The 7,400-nt window shown below is 45.9% G+C and overlaps 1 long non-coding RNA gene across 1 annotated transcript; it reads left to right on the forward strand.

Annotated features, from left to right (window-relative positions):
* Positions 1-247: 247 nt before the first annotated feature.
* On the forward strand, positions 248-4,431 carry LOC138916355 (uncharacterized). The gene is made up of 3 exons (XR_011423560.1): positions 248-309; positions 3,404-3,548; positions 4,009-4,431. It is a non-coding gene; the product is annotated as an uncharacterized lncRNA (long non-coding RNA).
* The last annotated feature ends 2,969 nt before the right edge of the window (positions 4,432-7,400 follow it).

Here is a 7,400-nt window from a genome sequence, read left to right on the forward strand (position 1 = left end):
GAAGAGTAACCCTGCTTGCCAAAGCAACATATGCGTTTGGGATGATTCTCTGCACCCATGACTAGTGTACGCAAATATTGTGTTAAACCTCTCCTCCTAATAGCCCCATTTCTCACATGCTCTTCAGAGGAAAAAATGTGATGCTAATTTAAGATGACTTATCCTGCTAAGCACATAAATAAAAAATAGTTCAGAATCCAGAACATGACAGAACTCCCCCTTCACGTCTAATTAAGTACTTTTAATTGGCAATTCAATTGGCAGACTGTATATTTCAGGCTGGAGAGAGGAAGGCAGACGAGACCCCTGGTAAGATACAAAAGAGGAGATGTGGGGCATGTACAATTGCTTTATCATATGTGATGCAGAAATGTGATGTTAGGCGTGGAAAAAGGCGACTATCTGTACATCTGGGAAGAAATTAGCAGTGAACAGGGCAAATGCTAGAGGGTCTGATCATGATTATAAAATGTCATTTAGAAAGATATTTACATTGTTAATTAAGCGATGAAGCTGATAACTGCTACTCTGTAAATTGTGCTAATTACCCCAGTGCCTTGGAAGGTTTTCTAATCAGCCAGATCAATAGGCTCCTGGTTTATGCTAATAACGCAGTGTCATCCTCCTTCTGAACTGCTTTGCTTACAGCAGTCTGAACCCAGTACAGCTTCCGCCCACTGCCCTGTGCTGGAGGCAGCCAGCATTCATCTGTCTGCCCACATCACAGTGCTGAGGCTGATGCCCACTCACCCCCAAGGCCCACAGCGAGGAAACAAGAATCCCGCCATGCACTGCGTCTCCATCAATTGTTCGGGAGAGAGGCCCGAGCCTTTGTGCTCCAAGAGATTTCTGTGTAGCCACAGCCCTGTTTTCTTCTCACAATTAGAAAATCACATAGTCCTGAGAGACAAGGGCTAAGAAGTGAGACCTAGACTCAGGTCTCTGCTCTGCCATTGACTCAGTGGATGACCTTGAAGCTGGACACGCCAATTGTTTTGATGAGCATGTGTGTAGACCAAGTAAGAGGGTCAATTCAGTTCAATTACTGGGTGGACTTTTAGGGGGGTTTTTTTTGTTTTGCTTTTCACTGAATTAAGTGATTGTCAGTATGAACAGACTGGTCTTTTGAGCCAGAAGAGGCAAACTGAATGTCTCCCAAGACACCATCAGCCTCTCTGGGGCCTCAGCATGACAATAAGGGATCTGAAATATGTGATAAACCCCGAAGACAGTCCACGTCAAGTGCTCTCATGTGTCCAGCTGGCTCTTGGTCAACCAGAAGGAATGGAGAGAGTACGCCTGAAGGAGACCCAGAAATAATTCATTTACCACTGCAGTCTATAGTTTCTATCTCCTTCCCCATCAAAGCTCAAACCAAAAGCATCAGCTGGTAGCCAAGTGGCCTGGTGTGAAGAATAAGTTGTTTGTTTCTCCTTCCTTGGTAGGTGTCCTAATGGACAGTCAAAATCCCACTTGGAGAGGAACAAGGTAAAAAGGAGAATTAGCAAAGGGCTTGGGTAACTCATGGATTGATAATCAGTCTCCAAGTAACTGAGAGTCGACTACACGTGAACTTTAAGTGTAGCCAAGGGAGGGCTTGGAGGTGGAAAGCCGAGGAGAGAGACACGCTGCGGCACAATTAGGGTTGGAAACAGCTGGGATCCATCTCTTCACTTGAGAAACAGAACTCCTTGTGTGCGCCTCTGCACGGGGCTCCAAAGCTTTCATCGCTAGCTCCCCAGCCCCCACGGGCAGAGCCTCTGAGTTCAAGGCCAGCTCCTGTGCTGGGCTTTGGGATGGGGCCAATTTGTTGAGTTGTTTCAGTGCTTTGATGTGTAAACTAATCATCCGTCATTGTACTCTAATTAAACCTAAGTGGTGCAATGGATTTGCTGTCATAGAGGCCAGGGCCCTTCCTGGATTGGGGGCACAAGGGACAGCGACTGTCCACTGAAAGCAGCCCTGCCCCACGAGAGCAGAAAGCAAGGAAATGCCAGCCATGAATAGGAAAAGGCCTGGAAACCCTGTCTTGGTCCAGGAGGCTGGAGAAAACGTGACAAACCAGAAATGAGGGCGGGTCTATGAGTCTCTGATTTCCTGGGTGATGTCGCCCTCAGCATGAGTGTCTAGACATAACAAGCTCGGGTCAAGTGGGTAATCACAAGGTGACCTTACTGTTTGCCATGGTAACAGACCTCTCAGGGGGCCAGCTGGCCCTGGCATCATCAAAATGTAAACCAGTTTCATAATGTGACTGAGTGATTTCCACCTCTACACCCAAACCAGATGACCAAAATGTACAATGATGGCAGTTTCAGGACTCCTTAGAAAATGTTGATCCTCACAACTACTTACCCCCACCACCATATTTGCATTCTAACTTAAGAGAAGTGTTTCTAGAATTATGAAGGGGACAGTGGGTCCCCCTTAGGAAGAAGGACCAGAGGAAAGAGGGAGAAGATGGTGGTGGTTCAGTTGACATTGTGACATGTGTCCTGGGAGATAAAGTCACCTGGTCCCAGATCTGACTCTTCCTTCCCTGGCTAAGTGCATCACCAGAGGGCAGGAAAGGGGATATTTATGTCCCTCATTGCTCCAACCTTTTGTGAGAACTCCACAAGGATAATACTGATTTATTTGTGCTGTTGGCTCAATGTAATTGATAAATCCCGTTCCATGGAGACAAGGTAATGGCACAATGAAAAAGCTCTTCTATTCTTCACCCATGTATTTATTCAGCAATTATTGATTGAGCATCTAGGTACGAGGCATGCTATAAGATCAAGGCTGTGCAAGATACAGAGGAAAAAACTCATGCTCTCAGAGGACAGATAAGAGACCACACACAATTCAACAATTGGAAGTAATTCAACAGTAAATGTACCTTGGAAAGAAAAAAAAATAGGTTAAGCATATCATATGGAACTGTGTGGACTCCTATAATAAAGCAGTATAGGAAAAGAAAACGCGGCAGACTGCTACGTCTCCAGTCCTCCTCACACCCCCACATCTGCTCTCTCCTTCTCTGATAATAGAAATTTTAGCCTTCGGTGGTTACCTTTCCCAGACTCCCTGTAGCTGGATCTGGCCGTGTGACTAGGTCCCGAAAATGGGATCTGAATGGATGTGATATGTGCTACTTCCACGGTGCACCTTTAAAAAGAAAGCAGCTTTCTTCTCTTTCCTCTTTGTCCCTTCCCACTGGCTAGAACACAGATGTGATGACCTTTAACTATGCAAATAAAGGCACCATACTAGTAATGACAGAGTGACTAGCTAGCAGGATCCTGGGTACCCCACACCACCAAGGCACCATCAGTTTGAACTGCTTCTACTCTTACTCTTACATGGAAGCAATACATTATCTTGTTTAAATCACTAATATATCGATTTGCTGTTTCAGGCATATCCCAACCAATGCAGTCCTCCCGCAGTCTCCACGGGAAATTGGTTCCAGGACCCCTCCAAGGACACCAAAATCTGCAGATGCTCAAGTGTTTTAGTTGGCTCTTGGTATCTGCAGGTTTCGCATCTGCAAATTCAACCAAGTAAGTGCATGATCCGCAATGGGTTGAAATCGCGGATGTGGGACCTGCGGATGCAGAGGAGTGCAGAGGAGAGGAAAATCATCTTGAAAAATATTCAATTATTTAAAAAAAAAATTTATCAAGCACCTACTATGTGCCAAGAACTGTTTGTCTCTGGGGATTCAAAGATAAATGAAGCAAAACCCCTGACCTCAAGAAGGAAACACACAAAACAGTGTGGAAATAGCAGTGATAGAAATAATCACAGGGTGTCATGAGTGAATGGGAAACGGACACCTATGTCAGCCTGAAGGGGTCAGGTATTTAACCTGGGCCTGGAAAAACCAGGTTGGACTTTAGTGGTGAATGGGAGGTGGGAAAGAGTGGAGGAAAGCCTGTTAGTAAGGGCTGCCTCCTGGCCTGGCTTGCATTAGTCCCCCTACCTGGAATTGCTGCGTGAGAGAATGTCCTTTCTCTCCAGGTCCTAACCATCCTTGCATGTGCGGTTTGAAGTCCCATCTTCTCTGGAGGACTCTGCTGAGCCTCCCTCGCTCTGACTCTGAAGGAATATCTCCGTGACACCGGCACTTACCTAGCAATGCAAGGCCATGTGTCAAGTATGTCTCCCTATTTAGATTAAACTCCTCGAGGCCTGGAATGATGTTTTATGAAGTTCTGTGCAACCCACTCAGCACATGGCACAGAGCCTGGTATTGGGAGCCCAAAGCGACGCACTTTGGACTAAGGCCGACAGAGGTTCAACTCCAGCCCTTTCATTCACTGGCCATGTGGGACTTTGAGCAAGTGACTTATACCTTTGAGCTTTGCTTTCTTATTCCTCAGGAAAGCAGCAAGAATAGAACCTATCCGGAAGAACTGTTGTAACTATCGAATAAGATGTTTGTAAAAGTACCTAGCATGAAGATAATTTCTTTTTCTCTTTTAAATAAATATTTGTTCAAAAAGATCCTTAACTCTGAGTGTCATATCATTTATTATAAATTGCAATGCACAAGCACTCTGATCGTTCAAACTGACTACATGCTGAGGAGTTTGGAAGATTCCAGTAGATAGTGCTTAAATTCAACTGCTTTAAGTATCACGATCATCCCTGGTGCTAATCAGGGGAGGTGTGTGTTGAGTGTGTGAGATGCAGATATGGGGAGTTTGCTGGTCATTTCTGGACCTCATTTACAAAGCTGGCTATTTATTAAGCCTTTAACACTTGCCAGATTGGACCTACAAAGCAAAGATTGTTGTCAGCAACCCAAGCTGGGAAAATAGATACTCGAGGTCCTGAATGCCTCCTCGTAACATTTTGCAGAGAAAGGAGATAAGGCACAGTATTTGCAATTGCCTGGCCTTGAGTTTTTGATCGTTCCCACACCAGTCCCCATTCCTCCCCGCAAAAAGTCTATTCCTGTCCTTGTCTTTCCCATGTCAATAAATGGCCCCACCATCACCCAGTTACCAAAACCGAAAACCCAGGAGTCAGTCATCCTTGATTCTCCTTTCCCGGGAACACTCCACATCTGTCCTTCAGTAAGTCCTGTTGATTCTCTCCCCAGCCTATCTCTTGAATCCATCCTCTTCTCTCCATCCCACCACAATCCAGTCCAAGCCACCACTGTCTGCTGCTTAGAGCCTTGTTACTCAAAGAACCGGTCTGAGGATCAGCAGCATGGGCATCACTCAGGAGCGTGTTAGAAATGCAGGGTCTCAGGCTCCACCCTGGACCCAGGGAATCAGAATCTGCATTTTAATAAGATCCCCAGGTGGTTCATTTGCACATTAAAGTTCAAGAAGCACCTAGAATAATGCAGGAGCCTGCTAACTGGTCTCCCTCTCGTTCTCTTGCCTAACTTTCACCCATTTTCTGGGACCAATTTGCCAATTCCCATAACACTCAGTGTAATTTTTTTTACTCTACTCCTCCACATGGCGCAAGGTTGAGGTTCTAATTTCTTTTTTTTTTTTTATTGGCACCTGGGCTAACAACTGTTGCCAATCTTCCTTTTTTTTTTTTAAAGATTGGCAACTGGGCTAACAACTATTGCCACTCTTTTTTTTTCTTTTTTTCTGCTTTATCTCCCCAAACCCCCCCTGTACAGAGTTGTATATCTTAGTTGCAGGTCCTTCTAGTTGTGGGATGTGGGACGCCGTCTCACCATGGCCTGACGAGCGGTGCCATGTCCGCGCCCAGGATGCGAACCTTGGGCCGCTGCAGCGGAGCGCGCGAACTTAACCACTCGGCCACAGAGCTGGCCCCGAGGTTCTAATTTCTTACAGATTCTTTTTTCCACAAGACAAAGACGAGATTTCTCGTTTCCTCCCTGAGCTGGTGAGGGAAGGTATTTTAGGCCATTTCATTGGGGAACGGGGACCCCTTTCAGGGTCCTACATTTATAAAGGCATTTCTATTAAGTCCTCATTTCAGGTAGGCCCAAAGCTTGTCCCCTGTCCCAGCTCAGGCATGAAAACTCCAGCATCTGCTCCATCCGGGTTTGTATTCTGGAACCTTCTATCAGCCCCATTCCCACCCCAAGCTGCCAGAGTCCATTGGGGATCTTCCTGCTCTGTCTTTAACTTCCCTCTTAGTCTCTGAGCCAAGATGATTTGACTTTCTATCAAATTCAGATATGTGGTTCAATTTAGTTTTGTTTCATCTTGCTTTTTAAATGAAAGACATTTCTATGTGTTAGTCAGGGGAAGGGTCCCTATTGGCCTCTTGCAGCCAGAGCCGTCTTTTTAAAACTTAGATCAGATCCTGCCACTCCCCTGTTTAAATCAGGTCAGTGGTTTCCCTTCACGTTTAGGACAAAATCCAAACCCTGAGTAGGCAGTCTGGTCCCTGCCTACTCAGCCCTTCAGCCATTCCTGCCCAGACACACAGCCATCCTTTCTGCATCTCTCACACCAAGGGCTTTCCAGCCTCTGGGCCTTTGCACTGCCTCTGGCCTTTGCCTGGAAGGCTCTGCCCACCTCTTCACAGGGCCGGTTCCTTCTGTCCTTCAGGTTCCAGTTCAGATGTCACCTCCTGAGGGAAGCCTCCACTCCCTCTGCCCACCACACTCAGGTGCCCTCCCATGTCACTCTGAGGGAGCTGCGTATCACAACCCATAATTATCTTGTCTATTTGCATAGTTACTTGTTTACTGTACATGATCCTCTAGAATGTCAATTCCATGAGGTCTCGGACCATGTGGGCCCCTCACAGGTGCTCATATTTGAGGAATGAAGTAGTTGAAAGAATCGTGGTCTAGAATTGCACTGTCTGATACGACAGCCAAGAGCCACGAAGGGCTTCTGAGCCCTTGAAACGTGGCTGGTCCAAACTGAGCAGCGTGCTCAGTGCCAATACACACTGGATTCCACAGACTTACGGTGAAAAAAAGAATGAAATCCCTCATTAAGAAATTTTTATATTGATTATAAATTGAAATGATAATATTTTGGATTATTGTGTTAAATAAAATATATTTAAAAAGTTAATTTCACCATAAAAATATGGCTACTAGAGAATTTTAAATGGTGTGTGGCTCATGTTGTATTTCTACGGGACATCGCTAGTCTAAGAGTGAAGGTCCTGGAACCGGAAGTGATGGCAGCCATCATCTGAACTCCCATGTCAGCTCTGTTTGCTCTGGTTCCACTGGGTGACTGGGGAAGCCAAATGATTTGGGAAGCAATTCATTCAGCACTGAGCGACATCTGAGCTCATTCCTGACTGTGTTGAGGGATGGGCCAGCTCACCAGGGGGAAAAACAAACAGCTCCATCGGGCTTTGTTCTTAATGCTACTCCTAAGTGCTGACGACACCCCTGCTGGGTCCAGCCTCAGGGGAAACAGTGGGGAACTGATTGACAGCCATTA

Source organism: Equus caballus, chromosome 11 (genome assembly GCF_041296265.1).
Source record: "Equus caballus isolate H_3958 breed thoroughbred chromosome 11, TB-T2T, whole genome shotgun sequence".
Lineage (NCBI taxonomy): Eukaryota > Metazoa > Chordata > Mammalia > Perissodactyla > Equidae > Equus > Equus caballus.